A 25557-nucleotide genomic window follows, 5' to 3' on the forward strand; every position below is an offset into this window, starting at 1 on the left:
CATACTTCTGTTATATAATCCTAGGAATACGCTGGGAAAATGTATAATCTAGAAGATGTAAGGCAATGCAAAGTCCAGGTCATATTCTGTACTGTTTCTGCCACACAAAATAAAATAACTTTCTCTACCTCAGTTCCAAAGTCCTGAAAGCTAGAAGGAAATGCCACCACCAGGGTACCCTTTGCCTACATAGAGTTCCTTGGGCAGGCTCTAAGGAAAGTCAGAGGCTGGCAAGTCACTGTTTTGGTGGAGCCCCGCCAGCAAGTGGCCTCCTGGGGAGAGCAGAGCCCTTAAATGTCTAGCAGGAGGCAGGGGCTCCTCTCCACTGTCCTTTGAAGTCACGCTCGTTAGTTAGGCCAGCAGTTCCTGTACTTCTGTGCGCTCAGTAATTGGTGAGCTCACATCCTGCCGTGTTTACTTTTAAAAACAAAGGAAGAAAAAGTCACACAGGTGGTGCCCAGGCATCTGAAAATACCCAGCCCTGGCAGTGTGGCACATGCTTCACTGGCACTGTCTACTGAGCCTGATCTCTTTTTTTTTTCTGTCTTCCAATGCAGGAAAAAGCAAACAAATAACAAAATGGGGAAAGGTGATGTTGACAAAAAAGGGAGAGAGGAAAAAGAAATATGTCACGGTGAAGTTTACCAAGTCCATGCACAGAGTAAGACATCATACATCACCTTAGAGATAGTGTCAACTTCTGTCCCCCTTATCTATTAGAGAGAAACTCACTGCTACTTTGTGGTCGCCTCAGAGAAGCAAACACACACCTCCAGACACTGAAAACACTGTCACTGAGATCACACGGGCGCCCCTGTGAGAGTGCAGGTGTGCACACAAGGTCCCCGTGCCACACAGCGCTCTCGCCAGAGTGGCACCCTGAGCAGGGCCGGGGTGGGAGCCAGCAAGAGAACAAGGACTCGGGGAAATCCGGGAATTGGACACAGTCATTTCCACGAACGTCCTGTCACTCAGCCTTAAAAGCGCATCCTTCTGGGTTGAAATGATCCTGGTCCTATTTGACCTATGCTCTCTGCAGGCAGCTGACAGCACTGGAGAGAACAGTACTGCCAGTGCACCCACGGCAGGAAGGAGATAAGTCATCTCTCACAATGCTGAGGGGTTTCAGTCTGTGCACAGCTTCAGAGCAGCCTGTCTTTGCTGTTTCCAGGTAAGTCAAACCGATGAGGTCACCGATGCTACTACGGCAAAGTTGCCATCTTTTTGAAAAGTCTTGGGAGAGAGGTTTGGAGAAAAGCAGACTTATAGAACCAAGAGATTATGCGAAGTGCAGTGTTCTGTGGAAATTTATCAGTGGGGAAAATAAATCTGAAAGCAGGTAAGCTATTATCACAGAGTCATCAGTTTGAGTTTAATTTCTGCCACATGACAGCCGTTGCGGTAGTTCTCCTATAGCTTTATGTTTCTGCCCAAATCAACGTTGCTTGAGGTTCTTCGCCAGACAGATTTGCCTCTTTCATGATTCAGTCCCCAAGTCAGCTGGAGTACCAATCTGTCCATTCTAATAACGCAGTGACCGCAGAATAGATTGTTGCCAGCAAGGAGGAAGCCCACAATTAACTCTGCAGTGATCCACTTGCATTGACTTAGGCCAAGGAGAACAACAAAGTAAGACACTACACCAGAAAACTGGGTCTTTGCTTGTTGGTTTCATTCATTTGGCTGGGTTTCATTATTTGAATTTATGCCATGGCTGTTCAGCCTTCTCTCTCGTCTAAGCTAGTAAGTCCAACCCCAAGATGTGTTCCATCCACTTGGCTCCCCTGATAAGTGCCTGCTGTGAATATCCTTGTGACTGGTGTACAGGGGAGAGCGCCGTGGAGAAGTGTGAAAAAGATAATCATTTTCAAAAAGCTGGCACTTTGGGAGCCAATCTCTAATTTACAAAATAATAATAATAATTATTGTTATTATTATAACAACAGAGAACCCATTAACACCTGACATCAGGAGCTAGGTAAATGAAAAAGGTGCACTTCTCACCTCTGGTCTTCAGGGAACTTACAATTTAGAAAGGGAAGAGAAGAAAGTTAAATTAGTACCCACTGTGTTGGGCACAGTCCCTTATTTTTCAAGATCTCATTAAGTCCTTAGCACAGTATTTGAAAGATCAGCTACTCTCCTGTTTTACAGAGAATTCAACAGAGGTTTAAGATATGAAAGTGAGATACTATCCAGGCATCGAAGGAAGGAAATTCTGAGCCATGTTCCAGCATGGATGAAGCTTGAGGACACTGTGTTAAGTAAAACAAGCCAGTCACAAAAAGGGACAAATACTGTATGACTCCACATGAGCGGGCTACATAGAGTGCTCAGATTCACAGAGACGGACAGCAGCATGGTGGTTACCAAGGGCTTGGGGGAAGCGAAATGGAGAGTTAGTGCTTAATGGATTCAGAGTTTCTGTTTCGGGAGATGAAACAGCTCTTGAGGACAGTGGGGAAAGTTGCCCAACAATGTGAATGTTCTTATCACTAAACTCAGCCCTTAAAAGTAGGTTAACATGGAAAACTTGATGATATATAGGATAGATAGAGAGATAGAGGATTAGAGCTAGAGATATATAGATATATCAACAACAACAGGGTTACACAGATTGTGCAGGACTCCCAGCGGGTAAGTGGAGAGATGAGAACTAACATTACATACCAGGCATTAGTCACTATGTTGTACAGGGCCGTTTATTATTGTTGTTACTTACTGTTTTGTGTACCAATTAATAGCAAACCCCTTAAAACAAAAAAGGGCAATGAAAGTGGAGTGGCAGTGAGGGCAGGGAGGAGGCCACCTCGCTCCACACTGTCTGGGCCGCGGGACAGGTGCACCTCGGATAAAGCAAGATGAGATTGCTGAGGGAAAGAAGCGTCAGTGTGGAGCAAGGAAGGTAGGTAAAGCACAGGGCGGCTATAGCTGGAGTCGTTCACAGAAGATGCTACCCTTCATTCATAGTGCATTCGGCTCAGCTATATGTTAAAGATCCCCCTGACTCATCCATGTATTCACCCACTGATGCTTTCATTTACCAGTCTTGCTGTGAGCTAGCTGTATGCAAAGCTCTCCATTAGATGTGCATAAGCCACAGGGTGCTGTTTATGGCTCCTGCCTTTCATGGGCTTAGGTTCTACTGAGAGTGAATAAAAACCCTCTGAAAAATGAAGAAGCAATCCATGAGGTCATCGAGTGATGAGAGGGAAGTTATGCACAAAGTGTGCAATGCCTGCTCCTTAAGGCAGGAGGAAGCCAAGAGGTCTGGATTGGCTCTCAGCTGTATCATAAAAAAGCAGGGTATGGTTGGGTATCCTACAGTGGTATCATCAGAGTTTCTTTGGGTAGGATTTACACAGGTGGAGAGGAACTTTTGGAACATTCTGGAAGGGAAGAATGCTTAATATGAACCAATGTCAAGGACTCAACTAAAGCAAGGAGTCTGGGCAAGGTATTCAGTTAGATAGTTCAAAATACTTAGTATATTTTTATGATAACTGGAGTGACCACAAAACATGTGAAAATTACCACCTTATTATTTGTGCAGTACTGGGGTGATCATTTGAAACACACAGTTCAGTTGTGCTATATATATTCACGTTGTTTGCAACCATCCCCTCAAACTTCATTTTGCAAATCTGAAAATTTGTACTCTAAACAGTATTTCCCCATTTTCACCCTCTCCCACCCCAAACAACCACCATTTTACTTTCTGTTTCTATGAATTTGACTACTTCAGGTAACTCAGATAAGTAGAATCATACAATATCTGTCCTTTTGTGACTGGCTTATTTGGCTTAGCATAATGTCCTCAAGGTTCTACCATGCTGTAGTATGTGAAAAGATTTCCTTCCTTTTTAAGGCTAAATAATATTCCATTTCACGGTTATACTTTACTTTGTTCACTCATGTATCTGTCAGTGAATATTTAGGTTGCTTCCACCTGTTGGCTAGAGTGACTAATGCTTCTGATGCTCTTCAAGTCCCTGCTTTCAATTCCTTTGCAAATACACCTAGAAGTAGAAGTTATGGATTGTATAATCATTCTATTTTTAAGTTTTTGAGGAACAACTATACTGTTTTGCATAGAAACTGTTTTTACATTCCCCCAAATTGTGCACAGAATCTCCATTTTCTCCACATCCTTGCCAGTGTTTGTTATTTTCTGGTTTTGACAAGAACTGTTATGATGGGTATGAGGTAATATCTCCTGGCTATAGTTTGCATTTTTCTAATTTGTGATATTGAGTATATTTTCATGTGCTTCTTGGGCATTTGTAAGTCTTTTTTGAAAAAGAAGACCATACAAGTAGTTCTAGGGAAGAAAGACTAATTCAGTTACTGGCTAAATTCAGCTGTATGACCTTAGGAAAGTTACTTTACTTGTCTGAGTCTAATTTTCTTATCTGTTAGAATGGTACTTTTTCACAATTCAATGGATTAAAACTCTCTATCTTCAAAAAGATTACAGTCTCTGCAAAGAATTCACACACGAGCCAGCAAAAGCCAGGGTGCACCAAAGTCTCCATGGATTAGTGATGAAATTGCAGTTCTGTAGTTCTAGGAGTGGAAGGGGTCACAGCTGGCAATTAAATAGCAAGTGAAATTAGATTCAGGGTAAAATTTGGGGAATTGAAACAATATGAAAATAATTTCCCTGTTTGGTAGCTTAGTTCATTGATACTTAGAGGGTGACAGCTACCGTGAAGGCCAGGCTAATGCTGTCTGTGTCTGCTACCAATTCAGTCTGTAGCTCTCAATTTAGAAGGTATCTGTAAGTCATGATTACTATACATGCTACAAGAAGAGACACATCCTATTCATCCCCACTGCAGGAATTTTGTCAACTCTTGCTGAAGGTTCACAGAAAGTGCAAATGGAAGTTATCTTAAGAAGATGATTCCATTATCAGATATTCCTTCCAATAAATCTCTTATTACAACTGACTTTCATTGGAAAGAAAAAAATAACTAAATGTAATCCTACAGTGACTCATTGCATCCCCTCTTGAGAAGTAAAGATCTGTTCGTTCGTGTCACCTACAACTGAAATAAAGCAGAAATATTTGTTTGCATATGTTAATAGCAAAACCTCTCCACTTTCTAAATGATGCATGTACCAGCTATTTGTGGTGACTTCTATTTCAGACAACATACACTCAGATGAACACACCAATCTCCTGAAACATACTGCTAAACAGAAAAATATTTACCAAAGTACAAATCTGTGTTATCATTTGTAGGGGGAAAACAGACATTCACAGCTGGGTATGTATGTATGATAAACAACATACTAAATACAAAGCAAAGTTTAGTGGTGTTCAGAGGCTGCAGTTAATTTGAATCACTTTAAAAGTAATGCATTATACTAAATTCTAACACTAGAAATGTTTTAGAAGTGGATACAATATAATGGATTAAGCAAATAGTACGGCTTAAGAACGACCTCTATCCACAGCACAATTCCCTAAGGATGATACCCTTCCTACGATTCCTTCCTTTTTCTTATTTTGTGAATTGTGCTTTACAAGCAGCACATGCTACAGGAGGCATATTCCCACGGATGTGAAGTACAGTGGGTTTGCCAGAGGCTGAAAGTGGGGTGATGGGAGTTACTGCTTCATGGGTATTGAGATCCTTTCCGGGATGATGAAATAGCAATGGTCGGGGGTGCATGTTATGGCTTCAGTCCGGGGTGTTCCCTGAGGCTCACGTGCTTGGAGGGGAACTGACCATGGGGGCTCTGTAATCATCAGCAGATTCACACACTCATGAATCCACAGCTGCGCGCTGCTGGGAGGGGGGCCTGGCAGGACTGGGTCACTTGGGTCACGACCTTGGAGAGTAGAAATCACTCCCCTCTGCTCTCTCCCCTCGCTGCTTCCTGACCACCATGGCATGAGCACCTTCCTCCCCCGGCCCTTCCCCCATGCTTTATCTGCTGACCCAGCTGACTATGGGCCAAATCCTCTAAGCCCAGGAGCCCACACAAATGTCTCCTTTGAGTTGTGGGTGGTGGGTATTGTGTTTTGGCAAAATGAGGAAGACAGGGTGTAACATCGAGAGTCTAATTAAAGACACTGAATTGCACACCTAAAATGGCTAAAATGATACATTGTGTTGTGTCTATTTTTCATGATTTAAAAAACACTACGTAATATAAGCATTCCATGTATTGAGAATGTGCCTACAGTTTTTATTTTTAAGTAATTTCTGCCCTGTTTCTGTTCTCATTTCCCAAACAGGCTGTTCCTCAGCTGTTTTCCTCCAAAATCATAACTCTGCCCTGGCCACGCCAGGTAGATGAGCTTGTCTAGTGTAGAGAGAAAACGAAAGCCACAAGACAGAAATTTGCCCCACTTCCTTGTCTCTGGCTCAGCTTCTCGTCACCACCTATTCTTCCGTGAGTGCTCTGTGCGCCTGCTCCCGCCCGGTCCGCACTCCCCGAATTATGCTTTTCCTTTGATCCCACGGTCTCGCCTCTCTCTCCCCCACTTACAAGCACAGCCATGTTTTCCGTTCTCTAAGGACTTCTGATGTTGCTTCCCCAGCAGATGTGGCCTCGCCTGCCTTTGCCACCACGCTTCCTGACCATCTTTACTTCCTCATCTTCCACTCGCTCTGCTGCCCTCTGCTAGCTGGCACCTCCTGCCCACCACCGTTGATCGCTCTCTCTGAAAAGGCTCTAGAATCACTTGCTAACTTCCGCGTCCACTGCTTCATTCTGCTCCTTTCCTCTCTCTCCTCTTCGCCTGCCATCCTTCCATCTCTTCAGTCACGTTTCCATCGGCGTCACTTTCTTTACTTAAGTATTATGGGATGTACCCACATTTTGAATTTATTTCCTTCTTTTCAACTGTGATTTCTCCTTTTTCCTTATCTTCATCCATCTGTGCAACAAGTCCTATTCGTTTTACCTGATTATTTCTTCTGTATTCAACCACTTCTGTTCAGTGCTCAGGGTGAGAAATTTGAATGTCTTCTCGAGATTACTGAAGGTTGCTGCAATAGGTGTTCAGTGAGGACCCACCATTTTACCATGTCATTCTGTCTATTCCTCCTCCACTTAGCCACATGAGCTGTCTTTATTAAAAACTGCTTCCTTGGCTAGAAGCATGAAACAGAGCCCCTTCACCTAAAGTGTAAAGTCTACATCTGTGAGCCATCTGATCTCTTCATTATTCAAGACTTTAGGGGAGTCCATTGCGGTTAAAGATATATTTTAAGCAAGGAATTTAAAAGGTGTTAACGTGTCCTTCTAAATAGGCTTAAATTTGTGTAAAGAACTGTAAGCAAAACAAATCTTCCTTCACACCACTGTAAAGATGAAAACAGACATACAATATTAAAGAAGAAAAAAAAAAAGCTTAGTAAACACATGGGAGAGACATATGCAGAAACCCACATCTGATTTAATTTGCAAAACCACAGCCTTAGCTCAACTAAAGTAAAGATGACTTAGATAAAATACAACCAGAAAACAGATGAGAGACCGGGTAAATAACTTCAGCTGTGGTTTAGCAAGCAAACATGATGGGTGTAATAGGAAGATTTGAGACACGGCTTTGGTCTAGGAAGCTGCATGTGGACCTCACAGAGCCCTGGGGCACTGGGTGCTGCGGGAATCCCTGCTTCCTGGAATATTGTCACCTATGGGCTGTTTCTTCCACTAGTGACGGCATGATCACCTTCACACAGGAGGAGGAGGAGAATTTTAAAGTTGAAGTTGATACCATATTTTACTATTTTAGATCTGTATGAGGATTTGGGAGAAATTCTCAGAGTTGGTTTTTATCCTTAAGGTGTAAGAAAAAGGGGGCAGAAAAACCTCTGTAGCAATGAATAAGGCCCCTTCCTTTCCCAGTGAAATGTTTACAACACTGAGTGAATGACTGGGCACAGGGACTTGTGTCCCTTGAGAGCTGACACCTGCAAAAGGTCCAATGAGGACAGAAAGTAAAAACCTTCTGCATGAGTGGGAATTATGACAAACCTTCACAGTCAATGTGACAAACATTCATAGATCACCTACTAAGTACCCGCAGAGAAACAAAACGGTGAAAACAGAGCCACGTACCCCCTATGGTGGCAAGAGCTGGAAGGCTGAGGCAGGCGGATCGCAAGTTTAAGTCCAGCCCGTGCAACTCAGTAACTTAGTGAGATCCTGTATCAGAACAGAAAATAAAATAAAACATTGAACTGGGGAAGCAGCTCACTGTGGAAGCCCTGGGTTCAAACCTCAATGCTAAAAAAAAAGGTGGGGAGGGGAGCATGCTGTCCTCAGCTGTCCTAGAATAGGAGAGAAGAGACTTCTCTAGCACTTGGGCCCCACAAAGGACAAACAAGCCTTTTTGGCATCACTTAGTAACTCAGCTGCACCTTCCTTATTTTTATTACCACATTTTGTGGCAATGAGGACCTATCAGATATTCTCTCTCCCTCACTCTTCATAAGAGACAGCACTTAGTGATCTAAAAGCAGGCCCAGAAGTTCTCTGGAGAACATTCACCTTTCTCTGTATTTCATAGCACCTGCCATTGCCTATACTACCATGGCCGTTTACCTTGCTAGTGTCTTTTTCTTCCAAATGAAGCTAGGCTTCTTGAGGGGTACACCCAGTTGCTCTGTCTCTTCTGTATTCCCAACACCCAGAACAATGCCTGACATGTTCGCTATTTGATCAGAAAGTATTTGTTGGCTGAATAAAACCAGCCTTTCCCTTCCCTAGAACAATACCCACTTTCTCTTTGTTACTGATTAAGCCACTCTAAGGTTGGAAGGAAATCTCAGCAGCACTTGCATTTTTAAGAGGATCTGTGTCCCTCAAAATCCTCCTTGGCAGTATTTCAAGTATTAGAATAAAGTGCAGTGAAAACTTCCTGCAATACTTGAAATAGGTGAGGTGCAGTGTTCCAAAGACCTTCTCTCCAATTTGTTGGGAAGTCTATTCAGGGCAAAACTTCTTTCTCTTCTGTGGTTTTTATAGCTTCTTTTCTTCCGCTACAACTGAAAGTATAAGTCCTCTAAAATCCCTGGCAGTGGACATGTATGTGCACATCCAGAGATAAAGTAAAAAAGGCAGTCATACTAAGTGTGGACCATTTGCCTCTGTCCCTGAGACAGTACACTATGGATACTCTGTACCTTGGTGGTTATTCTGGTTCTATTTACTTTTCTTTAGGGTTAATTTTATATTCAATGAATTGTTCAGGCTGTAAAATTGTCTATTCATGCAAATATGAAAAATACATTATACTTCTGGTTTTATTTTAGAATAGAGAATCTGAATAGATTTCTTCAGATTTTGAAAAATTAGGTTTTAAAATTGTTGACAAAAGAATTTTCTTGACTAAGGGTATCTTCTGAAAACTCTGAAATCTAGTGCAGTTAACTAATAAACAATAGGCATAGAAAGTATCAGAAACTTGTTATGAACTTATTAATGATGCCTGTGTATGAGACCATATTTAGTAAATAGCAAATTTAAAAAGTTACATCAGATATACCTTAAGAATAATTTAAATGTGTCTCATAGTTTAGCAGATTATATTCTCTTTCTAATTCCCAGAGCAGCTCCATAAGGTTGAAGTTCAAGCTTCAAACCTATTACTCAAGAATGTTAATCTGGTTGCATTTTTCACTCAATTTTAATTAAGCAACTTTCTTCTTAATAGCTTTTTTCGAGCTATAGCATCAGTCAGTGTGTGTGTGTGTGTGTGTGTGGTGGGGTTATTCAGATTGAACCCAAGGTTTTGCACATGTTCAGCACACACTCTACCCTTGAGCTGCACTCCTAGCCCAAGTTTGTCACTGTAAGTATATTTAGTCTACTGTCAAATATGTATATCATGAAGACAGGAAATAGTGAATGGAAGAATCAAAAGAAGAAAGTTCAAGGGAAGAGTAATGACAGTTTCAGAACTGAGATGAATCAAATACCGGAAGAATGGATTAGGATTCTAAAGTACATTTTAAGGCCATATATATATATATATATGGCCTTAAAATAAGATATATATATCTTACAAAATTATTGGTTTGAAATACAGTTGGATAGAAAGGAAATGCACAGAGCACTGAATGTAGTATCCAGATGTAGTAGAAGGGGAAAATGACATTCTCCTCTCTCTCACACATTTTTCTCTAAATAGAAAAAATTTTGGAGTTCTGCACATTTTCAACCTCTCTGAACATTTAGAAGCATCTTCTCATGCTTGAACTTAGTGAAAAGTGCTGGAGAAGGATCCGGAAATCCGGTTTTCTCAGCAGAGCCCCTGACTTGATGAGGAAGCTGAGCCAGAGCGGATACCTCCTCTGTCACTCAAATGAGTAAGGCACTGGGCACCTAACCAAGGCAATGTGTCTTGCGCAGAAGCTGAGACTTAAATAAGCAAGGGAATCTCAAAACCACTTCTTAGAATTATTATCAATATCAGTAGTATTTTTAGAAATGAACCAGTAGATGCAATATATTGCCAAATTCAGGCTTAGCCAAGTTCAGTAAGAATACAAATCATGAAATCCAACTGCCTGTGTTCGAATTCCAACTCTGTGACTTTGAACAAGTTATTTAATCTCAGTTTCCTTTGCAACCTCAAAGGTAATTACAAAGACCAACCCCAAAGTTAGTTACAAAGACTGGATGGGTTAATAGGAGTGAAGTGATAAAAATAAGAGCTGAGAGACAGAAAAAGCTCAGTGTACGTTAGCTATCATTATTGTATACTCAGAGGCAGAAAAACAATTATGTTTTCTTCAAATATTTAGTAGAAAAATAATTTCTCAGGCTGATTATTTCCTCTGGAATTTTTTGTCAAGAGAAAGCTAAGGGTTCTTTCCAGGTAGATCTTCCTTGGTGGCCCTCAGCAGCCATCTCTCTCTACTTTTGGGGTCCCCAGTAAGAAAATATGCCCTAGACTTTGTCAACTAGAGTCAAGCACACACAGATTCACTTTACAGTTACTCAGTCAATGTGAACCAAGCGTAAAGACACTCAGCCCAGTGGACCAGGGGACAGCTCAGGTTTAACAGGGAGAGCCACCCAGCTCTTCTCAGAAGCAAGACTCACTTTGGCTAACCTCTCCTCTCTCTTGGGTTCTGAGAGGCCACTTGTGGGGCTGTGCTTGGGGTCTGGAGGGTAGTTCCGCTAGTCTGGATTCTGGGCATCCCACATTTTGATTCTAGGTTAGGGATGCTCTGCTAGGGGCTGCCTCCCGCGCCCCTATGGCTGCCCTTGATGCCCTCATGGTAGGCCCTCTATCTTTGCCCTGCTTCTTCTCCCTTAAACTTGACCACGACACAGGTCTTGGTTTCTCTTCCACTGAGTGGGATGTTGTTCACTCTCGGTCCTTGTTTTGTGTCTGTCATTGTCCAGAGCATTCTCATTCACCACTCTGTCTGCTGAAGCCCAGGTTTGGGTCCATCCTATGACTAATACGGCCCTGGGTCTTCTCTCCGTCACACCCATCTTCTTTCCGTTTGGGGTTTTCTGGTCTTTCCCCCCGGCACTTGTCACTCTCTCCCCAGCCTATCTCAGCTGACACACCGAGCATTTGCAATGTGTGGGACTCTCCGCTAAGGGTAAGGGCTGGCCTGGAGACTCAGATGTGGAGCTCGCTCTCTGGGACCCCACAGCACAGTGGGGACAGATAGAAAGAGGCTACCATCGCCATACATATTGGATGCCAGGGCACATGGCGGTGGGCAGCTTGCACAGGCTGTGGGAAGCCTTTACAGAGCACATGACATCTCAGAGTTTAGCAAAGGGGCTGCAAGAGGGGAGAAAGTGCTTTGTAGGTTGGTGATCCCATATGGGGCTGTGCTGATACAGGGGGGCATTTGGAGACCTACAAAGTGCTCAGGCAGCAACGGGAATATGCACTTGGTATGGGAGCACAGACCAGGAAGGACCCAACCAGCGAGCCTTGCAAAGGACCTGGGTTCTTCTCATTTGTAGGGGACATGGAATAAGTGCAAAGTTTTAAAGTGAAGGGTGGTGATCAGATTTTGTTTTAGGAAGATCCTGCTGTCAGCTGTGTAATGAGTGAAACTAAAAACACAATGGTGGAAAATAAATGAGGTCCTCTTTAACAGCTGTGCCCATCATGGGCCATTGACAAGGGTAATCCTATCTCCGACCCCCCTAGATGCTGTGAGGAACGGAACCAGCCAGCCAAAACTGGCTCAAATTCCTGATCCTAAGAAACTTGCATAAAATAATGATGTTGTTTTAGTCCGTTAAATACGCATAGTTTGTCTCACTTTAACACTCCAAAGCAATGCTCTGAGTCAAATAAATCCATGTCAAAAAGTAACAAACTGCAGGGACAATTTCAGGGCAATAAATTGGTCTACAGTCAGTACGTATCAACTTGTACTTCACTCTTAATTACTTGATTCCAAATCCCACATGAAGCTTATGTCCCACTTAACTGATTAGGGTTTAAGCATTTTAAAAAGGGGTTCTTAGAAAATGTAATCCTCTGATTCTATCTTGCAACAGACTAGGAAAATGTGTGTGGCACGTGGATTAAAATCCTCTGGAATTCGTATTGAATTTTCCTACTCGTGTTTTTAAGATAAATAGCTAAACAAATGTGTGTTTCACCTTTTAAACCTGTAGAAAAATGTTTGATGGTTGTTTATGCTTTTCCTTCTTAGCTGTATGGTCAAGTGTGTTGTACCATTGTACTTGAATAAATAGTGGGATCTCTCTCTAGGCTTAAAGATGTAGACCCAGAGGTAGGAACTATTTTTCCACAAGAAGATATCTACTCTATTTTTCCAGGAGAATATTGATTTTGTGTGTTTCCATAAACATGTATTCTCTCTGTTCTGACTTGTTCAAGTCTGTTCTCCAAAGAGAAGGGGTTTACCTTTTGTCTTCCATTCCTACTAAAGTAAAAAAATTTAGATGTTGCTCTATGTTGACATTTCTCTCTGTCAGTTGCAACTCTGAGAAACAGCTATGGTAATGGACACATTTGCTTCATTAATTTCTGAAATGATTGCTAATTTATGCTTAGCAGTATTAGCCTTTTTGGGTCAAATATGGTGTAGTTATGTCATTAATAAGTTTAAAATGCCCCTTTTCCTCCTGCTCTGATGCTTTACTTTCCTTAAACACTTTTAGTCACAGAAGTCAAGTGTACTATAAATATTAAAAATCTCAACACCCAGGAAGTGGGAAAGTATCTCAGTAATAAAATCCTGTTTTCCCTGGGATGGAGGGAGGAAGGTTAGGGGAGTTTGTGCCTTTGACAAGTACTTCAGCTGCCTCCACATCAGAAGCTGCAACTGCACCGTTATTTCTCACTGAATTAGTTGCATAAACATTAAATGGCTTTTAATAAAGTTGCCTAGGAGTAGCTCCATTGTATATAAGGTACTTAAAGTTCTTTTGGAAGAGCTATTTACGATTACTGTTAATATTACCTCTCTGTATTGTCCAAGAATGCCTGACATAACATGTGTCTCATTTGTTTTTCTTCCTGAATGATTAATGCAGAAGAATTAAACGTGTTCCTATTGTTAGAGGATATTCCACCTGTCTATTATTCACCCTTACCTTTCAGAAGCAAAGTCTATTGAAGAAAGCAAGATGTCCTTTTTGGAGAATCTTGGTGATTATAATATTCTTTGTGTTACTATCATTACCAACAGGAGGAATGACGCCTTGCTGATTTTCCTGTTATGGTATTAAATTTTACTTTCCCAAGTCAAAAGTAATTGGAGTTGAGTAACTTCCATGCTTAAGTGACTACATTTTCATTTATTGGTGAGGAGTTACATGTGCCACTAATGGCTGTGCTCTGCAATGTATGCAAGCCATTTACCAATAGTTACAGTGTGACAGATTAACCACAATCCAGGATTCTTGAAATTATCCACTTCTTTACCATCCCTGGTACCTCGATGAGGTTGTGGTCTCACTGGAATGCATGCATTCCAAATGATACTCCCCAGATGACTATGACATATTAGGATCCGGAGGAACCTTAGACACTCTCTCACCCAGCTCATGCATTCTAAAGTCAGTATGGCCAAGTTGGCATCAGTTGGAACTTTGTCCTTTAACTTCTACTTCTGTGGTTTTTCTATTGACTTTGCTGTCATTTGGCTTTGAGAGCTATCAAGGCAGGTGAATGGTACAAAAGCCAACAACGTGTCTTCAGCCTTATCTCCCATAAAGCACAGTCTGAATTTGCATTCACAGTATCCTTGAGTGCCAGCTACAGAATGTCCCAGACTAGCGCAAGGCTGGAGGGCAACGAGGTAGAGAGAACTCAGCAGGGAAGAAAGGAGCCGATGCCTGAGCAGACACTGGGCAAAGATAAGTCAAGGTACCAAGGGTGGGCATGAACTTGGCCCCCTGTGAGTGCTTTTCAGGCAAATTTCCAAAAACTCATTTTGAGACTATGGACCAAAACTGGAGTGTCTCGTGCAGTTAATAGTAATGATTAGGCCCTGAAAATGTAATATTCATGCTTAGAACCCTTCGCAATGGCGTCTGGAGGGAAATAAAGTATATTCTCTGGCTGTAGAGGCCCCATGAGCTTTCTCATATGAAGCTGCAGCCTGACCTCTGTCCCAAGAGTTAAAAAGAAAAAAAAAGAAGTGAGAGACTTGGTAGATGCCCCTAGGCAAGCCTGCACAGCAGACAGTAATCAAATTAAGATATCATTACTGAGCCCCAGTAATGTGCCGGACAGTAGCTCCAAGTCCCTGGAGGCATAGGAAATAGAATACTAGAGTAAACACACTACAGCGACTCCACGGAAAGGTGTAACACATAAGGATACTTGAGAAAGAACTGCCAGTTATGCAGGAGGAAGTAGGATTGTTTGAAATGGTCACTTCACGGACAAAGTGGGGAAGGTATGTGGCATTTAAGGGACCAGAATACTTTCCTATTTCCAAAAAGTAAGGATACTGCAGATGATGATGTAGTTAGGGGCCAGAATGTAGAAGTCTCACTCTGTGAGAAGTGTCACCCTTACTCCGCAGGGAAAGAGGAACATAATTTTTATGCTTGCCCTTACCTGACCCTATCCCAACACTTGGCAGGAGGGAGATGCAGTGGAGTCATAGTGTGTTTCCCTTTGGAAACGTCTCCTCCCATATTCTATAGAGGTTACCGTGGGCTTTTGTGGTATGAACTGGAACTGAAACACTGATTTTATTTATTTATTTATTTATTTATATTTTTTTCCGGTACCAGGAATTGAACTCACTACCTCGCGCTTGCCAGGCAGACACTGTGCCGCTGAGCCAAATCCCCAGCCCCTAAACACTGATTTTAACATTGTTTTGGCTTTGGCTTAGCACTTGTTCGGAACCCTTAGGTGTGCCCACTTTATTCTATTATTGCTAGGATTTGTTTCAATCTCTTCTAGAAGATTTTTTTCCTTTAATTTCATACTTTGGGTTATTCTACTTTTTAGTGAGCCCCCTCTTGAGAATTTTTTCACTTATAGTATCTTTGTCATACTTCTGCCACCCCAATTCTTAAATCTCATATTTTACTTTTTACCTTTCTTACTCCTAGATGCTTAAATAAATTTAAAAATCATTATGATGTTGTCTTGAAGAATCTTTAACATTTTTTATCATTTAATTAAAAAATATTTCCCTTTTTCATTATTTAATATTTTCCCTTTACTAAAATAACTCTTGGGTTCTTAATACATCTACACCTTATGTTTACATATCGTCTATCCTTTTGCCTGTAGGGCACTGAAGAATATTTTAATATAATCTTTTATTTCATTCTTAGCTTAATCTATTTTCCTTTTATGATTGGCATAATAATGCTCAATATAGTGAAATGCCATGAGGATTACAGAGGAAGAAAAACCACAAGATACCCAGAAGGAAACAGAGTTTTGTTCGTGCAGTAAGTCACCTCCCAGAATTTTTAAATGTAAAAATTCACATTAACTGAAAGTAATGAGGCAATTAGGGCAATAAATGTTTCCCATCACATGAGGTCTGATTTCTCCTAGAATTTATGTAGGTAATTACAGAGGCTCACAGGCAAAAGTTGGTAGGGTAATAAAGATTCTATTTGTGCAGATATTTGAATCAGATTGAGATTCCTTTCTTCTAACATAGGACACATTCTTTAGACATTACAGATTCTACACTTTATGGCTTATTTATTTCTTCTACTAGTATTGACACCTATTACATCAGATCTAAGGATGTAACAAAAAATGAGAGAGACTGTGGATTTTGCCTTCATGCAGTGTACAACCCACTGGAGAAGTCTAAAGTAAAGAAACATTAGAGGTACATCTGTTCTAAGGGCTACTGTGACTGACTGGTTACTATAGGTCACACGCAAACTCATCACTCAGATGATCTGAGAGGGGTTTTCAGAAACATGCAAGGAAACCGAATCCTGATTTGTAGGATCAGGAAAAGCCTTTGGGAAAAAGTGGCTAAAGCAGAGGCTGAGCTATATAGGATTTATCCAAGGGAAAGAAAGGTTCAGAGGTTGGGTAGGGTAGTCCAAGAGGCCAAGCAAGGAAGGCCGCAGGATATCTGAGGAAGCTACTAAGGCCATACTTGGAGGAATGTGATACGCAGGAGAAAAGAGGCTGGAGAAGCAAGGCCTAGCACCTTCTCATCTATATGGAGAAGTCTGGGCTTCATCCTGAAACAGCACTGGGAAGTCGTAGGAGAATGTAGAGCTGGGGAGTGACATACTCACATCTGGGTTCTAGAAGGGTCCCTCCAGCTGTAGCCCAGGGAACCATTCAGAGTAATGGAGACTAGCGAGAGGTGCACGCAGTAATCTGGAGGAAAATGGCGCTACCTTGTGAAAAGAGTGGAGACACTGTGGTTGGGAAATGGTGCAGGGCCAGGGATATATTTGGGAGGAGCTAGCAGAAATTTATTTTGACCAAACTATGGAGGTGGAGAAAAGGAGTCAGGGAAGAGCTCCCAGATGTCAGGTTTGCAGCAGTGCCAGCTACAGAAATGGGTGAAAAGGGAACATGGGAAGAGAGAGGAAGGGAAGGCGGTGCATTTGTCCTGGGGAGTACAATGTTAGGTGCATCCAGAAACTACCCAAGGAAGAGGACCAGGGAATGTTCAGGTAGATAACGACTGGGTTGAGGTCTGCAAGGAGAGAGCTATGGGGATCCACGAGGGTGAAGTAGCCCTTAGAATGAGAAATCTGTGGAATACTAAGCTTTCAGGTTGACGGAAAGAGAGGATGAGGCTGCAAAGGAGGAAGAAAGGGAAATGGGAGGGTGGGGAGAAGAATCAAAGGAAGCTGTTGCACAAGACTCAGAACGGACTGCTGCGGAACGTGCAGTAAGGCACGGGTGGACCTCAGCAATAGGCAGCAGCAAGGCATGTGAGTGTGATGATGTCCAAAGGGCAGGGGAAGTGAAGCCAAGTGTCTGAGGGCCAGGACACAGGGCGCGAGCAAACAGAGGCAGCGAGCACAGTGAGCAACCTAAGGACACTGTGACAAGGAGAGAAAGAAGGAAGCAGGTCAGGGAAGGCACAGGAGGATTTTTTTTTTTTTTTTTTCACAAAAGGACAAAATTTAAGCATATTTAATACTAAGAACAGGGTTGGTAGTGAGGGGAGAAGAGAAAAGTAGCAGAGAGAACCTCAAGCCTACAAGGGTCCCAAGAATGAGCAAGTGTGTTCCATGGACCAATGGAGAACAGTGGGACATCTCAGGAGGCAGTGTGGGTTTTTCCTTTTGTTCTTGTTGTTATGGAAGATGAGGATGAGAGGGTGGATCCAGGTAAGGTTAGGTGTGCAGTCTTGTGGTTATGGGGTGAGGGAGTTTTCACCTGGCAAACTATCTTCTCAGTCACGCAAGAAACAAGGCTACCTGCTGAGGATGAGTGGAAGGATGGTGGAGACAGAAGCTGGAACGGGTGCTGCAGAAGCCGAGGAAGGTGACCAGGGAAAGCCTGACCACTGGGCAAATCAGAGAGCCTGGCTCTATGTATGGCACTGTGAATTTGCATAGTTGCATAGTTTTTTCCAGTTTATACTCAGCAGCTAGGAAAGCAGACAGTTGGATTCAATAATAAGCCCAGATTTGGAAAAGGAAGCCCATCGCTCTGCAGGGCAGTGCCAGTTGCATCTTCCCCACAGCATAGGGACAGGCGGCCATATTTCATCTTTGCCAATTCTACCTTGAAAGAGCTCTGCTCTGAACAATAAATATTATTTCTTCTCAATCAACCCAGTGCTTTAAAAAGCTGATGGGGTATATTCCAAGGTTTACAGTCTTCCTAACAAACGAAAGACTCAGTTATATTCCCCTTTTTCTGAGAAAACATCCTCCCCAAACAGCTAAATGATTAACAAACACTGGGAACACAACTGATGGAGTATAAGAAGAACAGGATGAAAGAGATCAGAGCCAGGTATGGTGGTGCATGTTGGTAATTTCAGCAACCGGGATTACTGGTTTAAAACTGATCACCACAATTTTAAACCGGTCTGAAACACACGGTGAGTTCAAGGCCAGCCTGGACTAGATAGCAAGACACTCTCAAATGCCCCATCCTGCCAAAAAATAAATAAATAAATAAAAGTCAGGGTTTCATGCTAGTAATTTGTGTGGCCCTTGACCACGTTTCTTCGTGTCTAGAAACTTCAGTGTCTCTTCTGTAAACCTTGATCAACCCATCCAACACGTGGGCTTTACGAACACTTAGCAAATGCCACTTAGTTTTCCATTTCTCCTCTTTTCTTCTAGCCTTAAACTTACGTGATTCTATAATTTAAAGGAATGGAATAAGAAACAAGACACCCTATGTCTATAATGTTCAAGCTCCTAGGTAAGGTAGGGAAAGATATATTATGTTGCAAGCCACACATTATCAAATTCATGAAACAGTTACTCTTCTATGATATTTATTTTAGCCTTTTCTGTGCTATTTCATTTTTAAAGACCTGCTTGTCACCATACAATAATTTAGTAATGGACCAAGTCTTTTAGCCCGAAACAAGCCTGTTGAAGCATCTCAATGGGCCCAGGATGGAAAACGTTGAAACTTACTGCCGTACAAGTGCTGAACCCACATCTGAGACAAACTTCTCTCCAAATTGCATACAAGAGAACATGTCAGCTTAGTTTAATGAAAGACTTGGCAAGTCTTGCACCTACACCACAAAGAGTGGTCTTGCCTGGTTCTGAACTTGCAGTGCTTGGTTTACACTGGAATCTCAGCCCTGTTTTGGCAGCTGGCTACTTCCTAGGCCCTTAGCATCCACTCAGTGTGAATGCTTCGGAAAGACTGATATAGGAAACAGCGTTAGTACAGCCAAGGGTCTGCTCTATGCACTTTCAGCTAAACACTGCTGGTTGAGCCTACAACACAATGCTTTAGTTTTTGTTTTAAACTAACTCACAGAAATGCTCTGGGATGTAGTTGTGATCAGAGACATCTCATATGGGAAATGAATGCAATGGACTGCTACAGTGACTTATTTCCTCAGTCTTTGTCTTCTGTTTTGTCTTAAAAATATTTTTCTTTTACTGTAAGATTATAAAGGACAGATTAGGCCTTCAGAGGGAGAAGCGTTTAATAGTTCAGTTTTATTTAATGTCTGCTGCAGACCATGAGACTTTACAGAGATTATTTTACTTAACCCACAAATCAGCTCAGATAAAGAAGCTGGGGAAACTCAGACAGTGACTTTTCTTAGGTGGCATCACTTCCAAAGGAGAGGCCTGGATTTGACCCCATGTCTGATGCCCCCCCAAGCTCTCCTGAGTGGCTGTTCTTCACTATTATTCAACACTGGGGAAGAAAAACAGATATGACCAGAACAAAGCAGAGAGAGACTGACAAGAGAGGAGAGGGCTCGGGCTGGTGGCTGAGCATTATTTATTGTGTGTCTGATCCTATAGAAGTTCTGAGTTTTGACCAATGTGATACAAAAACAGAAAGACTGCCAAGCGATATAATGTTCCATTTGGCATTCCATAAAATATGGAACTTCAGCAATGTAAAATTTCCTTCAGGTTATGACACCCATTTTGCTGAAATACACACATTCCTGAGGAAAGTACTGCTTTGGGCCTATATAAATCACATCCCTCATGATACCTGTGACAGGACAGGGAAGGAGGTGTCAACTTGCGAGTGAATGTTACACACTGCTACCACCTATGTGGTGGGCAGTAGACATTCACCTGCACATACTGTTCTGTGCTCAGCTCAGCCCTATGGAGGTGGGATCACTATCCATTTCAGAGAAAGTGAAAAGGTTCAGCAAAGAAATTTATCCAAAGTCAAGCGGCTGGTAACTGGCAAAGTTATGGAGAGCCCTTCCCAGTCCAGTCTTCATCACAGCCCAGAAAGTTTGTATTTGTAATCCCATGAAAAACTGGAATTCTAACGAGTTATTCCAGTCTACCACTTCCATGCAAACCTTGGCGAGAATAAAGATACTAAAGCATATTTGTAATAATGGGGAGCCAAGGGGTCCTAAGTCCAGCCATGATGATGGCCATCTGGAACAAAGGCCTTGACCCAAGGCCGCACCCAGGTTTTAATCATTCATGAAGAAGGGAGTGGCTTGAGGATGAGTGACACTGAGAACCGTGGGAAGCAGGTGAGAAGCATGAGCTGGGCTAGGCGGGAGGCCTGAAATCACCTCTGCAAATGCAGAGAGAAGGCTATGCAGAAAGAGTAATCTGCATGACACACCTGAGATAGTATCGAATGTTTTAGGGTCCGTGCTTCAGCTCTGATGTGTAATGTTTGAAGCCCCAGGAAGTCATAGCCTCTATCCCAAGGTTGATCCCAGGAGATAGCATGGAGCACCGGCTCACACATCCACCTCATCCCGGCTCAGTCGTGGGAACAACTGGGGTCCAGGGAAACACACCTACCATCTTCAAAGACTACCATCAGTGCCTTGGCTAGACCAGTACGCATTGCTTAAAGCCAACTGAAGGGATAAGGCAAAGTCCTAGTGCACTCTGCACGTGTCAATGCATGGAAATAGGGTCAAGCTCAGCTAAAATGGAGGCAACTGTTCTTCTTTCAAGGAGAATTGCCTAGGTGGTCCTCCACACAAAGTCAAAGTAAAACCAGACCTCTGATTCCAAAGCTTTTCTTTTCCTTTACTTTCTGCTTGCTGGGTAAATGTTGAGGGAAAGGAGTACTGGAAGTGGGGCTGACACCCACTTCCTTAGACAGGCAAGGAACAAACAGCCTGTCACACCTGACCAGGGAGTCAAATGAACTGGTTAAAAGTTAATTGGCTATTACTTCACACCCATCAGGATGATTAAAATTAAAAAGACAGAAAATAACAAAGGTTGGTGAAGATGTGGAGTGACGGATAGAACATTGGTACCCCAGTGCTCGGAATATAAAATGATCCAGAGTCTGTGGAAAGCAGTAGGGTGATTCCTCAAGAAACTATTGTTATTCCCCTACCATACTGTTATGAAATACTGTTTTACTTTTTTCCATAAAAAAGAATGATGGTTATTAAAGAATATTGCAGAGCATCAACAGTGGCTCTCATAGGAAGGAAAGAAAGTAAAAAGAAAAACTATTTCATTGTATTAGATGCTGTGAAATAAGAGGGATGCAAGACCAAAAAAAAAAAAGAAGAAATTAAACATAGAATTGCCGTATTATCCACCAACTCCACCTGTGTGTATGAGTCCCTAGAGAACTGAGAGCAGGACCTCAAACAGGTATTCATATGTTATCTTTCCAGTACCACTATTCACAATGGTCAAAACATAGAAGTAACCCACGTGACCCTTGACAGAGAGTGGATAAGCACATGGGGGTCTATCCACCCACTAGACCATTATTCAGCTTTAAAAAAGATATGCATGCTAAAGCATGAATGTACCTTAAATAAGATAAGCTTGCCGTGAAAGTATGAGTTGGAACCCGTGTGATTCCACTTCTATGGGGTACAGAGAGCAGTCAAATTCAGAGTCAGAAAGGAGGAAGTTGGTTGGTAAGGCCTGGGAAAAGGGGAGATAAAGAGTTGGTGTTCATGGGTAGAGTTTCAGATTTACAGAAAGAGCCCTGGGGACGGATGGGGACAATGGCCTCACCATAAAGCAAATATACTTGATGCCACTGAACTTCACATTTAAAATGATTAAAGCAGTACGTTTTATGTCACGTACAGTTTATAACAAGGACTTGATGGTATAGCAAACCCGATTCTGCCACTTACAGGTTAGAAAACCTGGCACAGAGACTTAATCCTCTTGAGCTTCAGTTTGAACTTGTGAAAAGTGATAAGATTTAATTTATACAGGCTTTAAGAAGAGTGACTTGCACATCAATGTTTGTCAATATAAATAAAATTCTGAGTATACCTAGCACTTAAATCTAAAGCAGTGGTTTAATAAAACCACACTTCATTGCTTTTGTTTATTCCAATTGTTATTATCATTAATATTATTAGCTTTATTCAAAAGCTAATGACAAGTAACAGCAGCCTCTAGAAGGAGGTATTGCCAAAGGGGGGAGCTTTAAATTTTTGTCAATTTAATCCTTGACTATAAATGTACCATTCTAGATGTGGGTGACTAATTTCTAATTTTCTGAAACCTCTGATTCTCATTTGCTCAAAGTATGTGTAGATGATGGAGAAATCAGATTTGACTGTGCATGTTTGGTGTGTTACAATAACGAAAGAGGTACTGGGCGTGGTGGCACACACCTGTAATCCCAGCACTCGGGAGGCTGACGCAGGAGGATCGCTGTGAGCTTGAGACCAGTCTGGGCTACAAAGTGAATTCAAGGCCAGCCAGAACTGCATAGGAAGACCCTGTCTCAAGAAGACGCACACATACACAAGGATGTTTTCAGTGTTGCAAGAATATACCATTTAAATCCCTTTTCTGACTCAACATCGTGTTTCTCTGTAAATTCCCCAATTCCTGCCTCAACAGCTAGAATAGGCAGGGAAAAACTCAGTCAACTGCATATTGCTCACAAAAGAAATGCTTAAAATTTTCAAAATAATGAATAGGAACAAAGATAATGAGTAAAATTCTGTATATCACCATAAGACTCACTCCTCTACTTGCAATTACAAGTTTAATTTTGGTCGTATATATATGGCTCACATTAAACATCTGTCACTGGGATTTTTCACCATTAACAATTTATTAGTTTAAATGATTCAGGGAAAAATTATTTGAAATTTTAAAATCTGAATTCTATAAAAAGGTAAATGAGCTAAAATACAAACTTACTGGCAAACTATCCCATCACATTAACATAGTAGAAGTATTTTCAGAGGCAACAACAAAATCAATAACTCTAAAACATTAAATACATTAAAAACAGGAAGTACGATTTCTAATTCCTATCTTAAAGGTAGGCAATATACTTTAATTAAATGGTGCATTAGACAGAGATATTCATCTGCAAAGGTCTACTCCAGAGTGTCTGAAGTTATAAGCTTGTCCTGCAAGCTCACACTCTTGAAGGGAAATCCTGGGCTCAGTCCACAGGGAATTCACTACACAGAAGGAGTCAGTCTTTTCCACAGGGTTAGGATGAAATGAGAAACCTTCATCTTTACAGAAATGCCCAGAGATAAATGGGCCATTTCAGGGGACCTCTAGTGTCTACTGTGAACAAGACAAACAGATATTAATGTTGAAAGGATCCTGGAAATTCTAAGAAGACCCCCAGGGTGAATAAATGAGCAATATCCCTACAATTCCTGAAAGAGAAGCGACACACAAGAGAAAGCAAAGTGCCTGGAGCGGCACTGTGTACCTACACCCAGATTCGTGAGGAGTCTCTGGTGCAGGGGCTGGAACAGGTGGAGTCTGCCCGAGGCACCGGACATCCTGAGCCACCATAGCCCAGGGTAGTGGCGGAAATGAACATGACCAAGCGGAAGGTAGAAGACTGCTCCTTGGAAGTTTATAGACGTGTCAAAGACTATCAAGGGGCACTTACAAGAGAGGCAGGTGGTAGCAAACAGGTTGCATTTGAACCGAGAAAAGAAAGCTGATAAAAGGGGAGAAAACAAAAACCTTAGATCGAACTGCTAACGTGTGAGAGCTTTGCAGGCTTCTGAAGATCTTCCTGTGCCTTGCCTTCAGACATGCGTACATTCAAATCAGTCCAAGAAAGGGACTAACCAGAGCTTTCTGTGAGAGACACCTGCATCAGACAATGGCACTCATCTCCGAGGGATTTTAAACAGCTGTGCATAAACTTCAAAAGTAATTTGCAACCAAATTAGCAAATGTCACCCTTCCCGCTAGACACAGCACTTTTAAAGGAGAGAATGGGTCTGCAGTGAGCCTGCCATGTTACAAGTCGCCAGAGCTAAGTTAGGGGGAAAAAAATGAAGATGGTGATTTCCAAGGCTGGGGTGAGGAGCTGCGTGAGAGCCCCAGGACCTTATGTGTAGAGTGTACCCATCAGATATCCCCGCCAGAAAAGGGCTGTGGCTTCCAGGGAAACAAAGCGAGGGCCAACCGAGTAGAGCCCCCAGATTTCTCGCTCTTTTCACCAGAGCCTAAAGCACCCCGATGCTTTAGAATTCTTTGTCAGATGCTAAGGACAAAGAAGTGGAGCTCACAGAACACACGGGCAGACGCCTCAGGTCTTGCAGGTGATTCGTAAAACAACTCCACAGGCTCGGCACTGACTCTCAAAAGGCACCCGCGACTAGAAGGACTCGGGTATTGGGTCTTGATGGCCCTTCTCCCCTCCGCCTCGCAGAGCAGAATGCCTGCTCTTTGCACCTCACCCCGCCACTGCTTTAGCCATTACTGAATAATCTTTTATTAGCATCATGTCCAGCCCACACAGCGGCAGGACAAGCCAGAGGACAACGCAGCTCTGTGGCGCTCTCCTCGCAGAAAGGACCAGAGCCTCCCTGCTTAGGCAACCTTTGACCTCGCTGCCTGCCCGTGGTGGGGGATGCCCGAACCTGAGAGTCACTTCCAGGTTGATAACTGTGGCTATTACAAATCCAGTAAAATCAAGAGATTTTATTTAACAACTACACTTTGTTGACATGTGGCCCCCAACCTGCAAGCCATTTCAGTGAAGGCTGCAGAATTGAACACACAGATTTAAAAAAAAAAAATCTGTCAGCCTCTTGCCTCTCCCTACCCCAGGTCCTTGCAAGGAAATCTGGCTTGTGTAGACGAGGGCGCGCTGGTAGCCCTCCCTACGCCCTGCACGAGCAAATTCCCAGAAAACCGGGTGTTTTGCCAGCTCCAAAAAACACCTTTCCTTGGAAGAACACGCAAACACCGCCCCCCGCTCCAGATGCACAAACTTGCCCCCTCTTCCCTCCCCTCCTGCCTGCATCAGCGCAGGTGAGAAGAAACCCAGGGAAGCAGCGGGTGCACGGCCTCCGCCGGCCGCTCTCCGCCGGCGCGCAAGAAGCCCAGAGGGAGCCCCAAAGTTTGCTTCGCTCCAGCTCTTTTTCGATTTCGCTCTCACCCCTGCACCAGTCAGGGTGACGTCCACCCTGACACCCCGCTTCCCACGGCGGCCCGCGCCCCTGCTCGGAGCCGCTCCGGGGGACGCCGGGCGGCTCC

General features: G+C 42.7%; 1 long non-coding RNA gene across 1 annotated transcript; it reads left to right on the plus strand.

The window, feature by feature from the left end:
* The first annotated feature begins 568 nt into the window (after window positions 1-568).
* Window positions 569-13835, plus strand: LOC102004490. Its single transcript, XR_260816.1, has 3 exons — window positions 569-661; window positions 1040-1171; window positions 13580-13835. It is a non-coding gene; the product is annotated as an uncharacterized LOC102004490 (long non-coding RNA).
* The last annotated feature ends 11722 nt before the right edge of the window (window positions 13836-25557 follow it).

The sequence above is a fragment of the Chinchilla lanigera genome, unplaced genomic scaffold (genome assembly GCF_000276665.1).
Source record: "Chinchilla lanigera isolate Chin_1 unplaced genomic scaffold, ChiLan1.0 scaffold00020, whole genome shotgun sequence".
Lineage (NCBI taxonomy): Eukaryota > Metazoa > Chordata > Mammalia > Rodentia > Chinchillidae > Chinchilla > Chinchilla lanigera.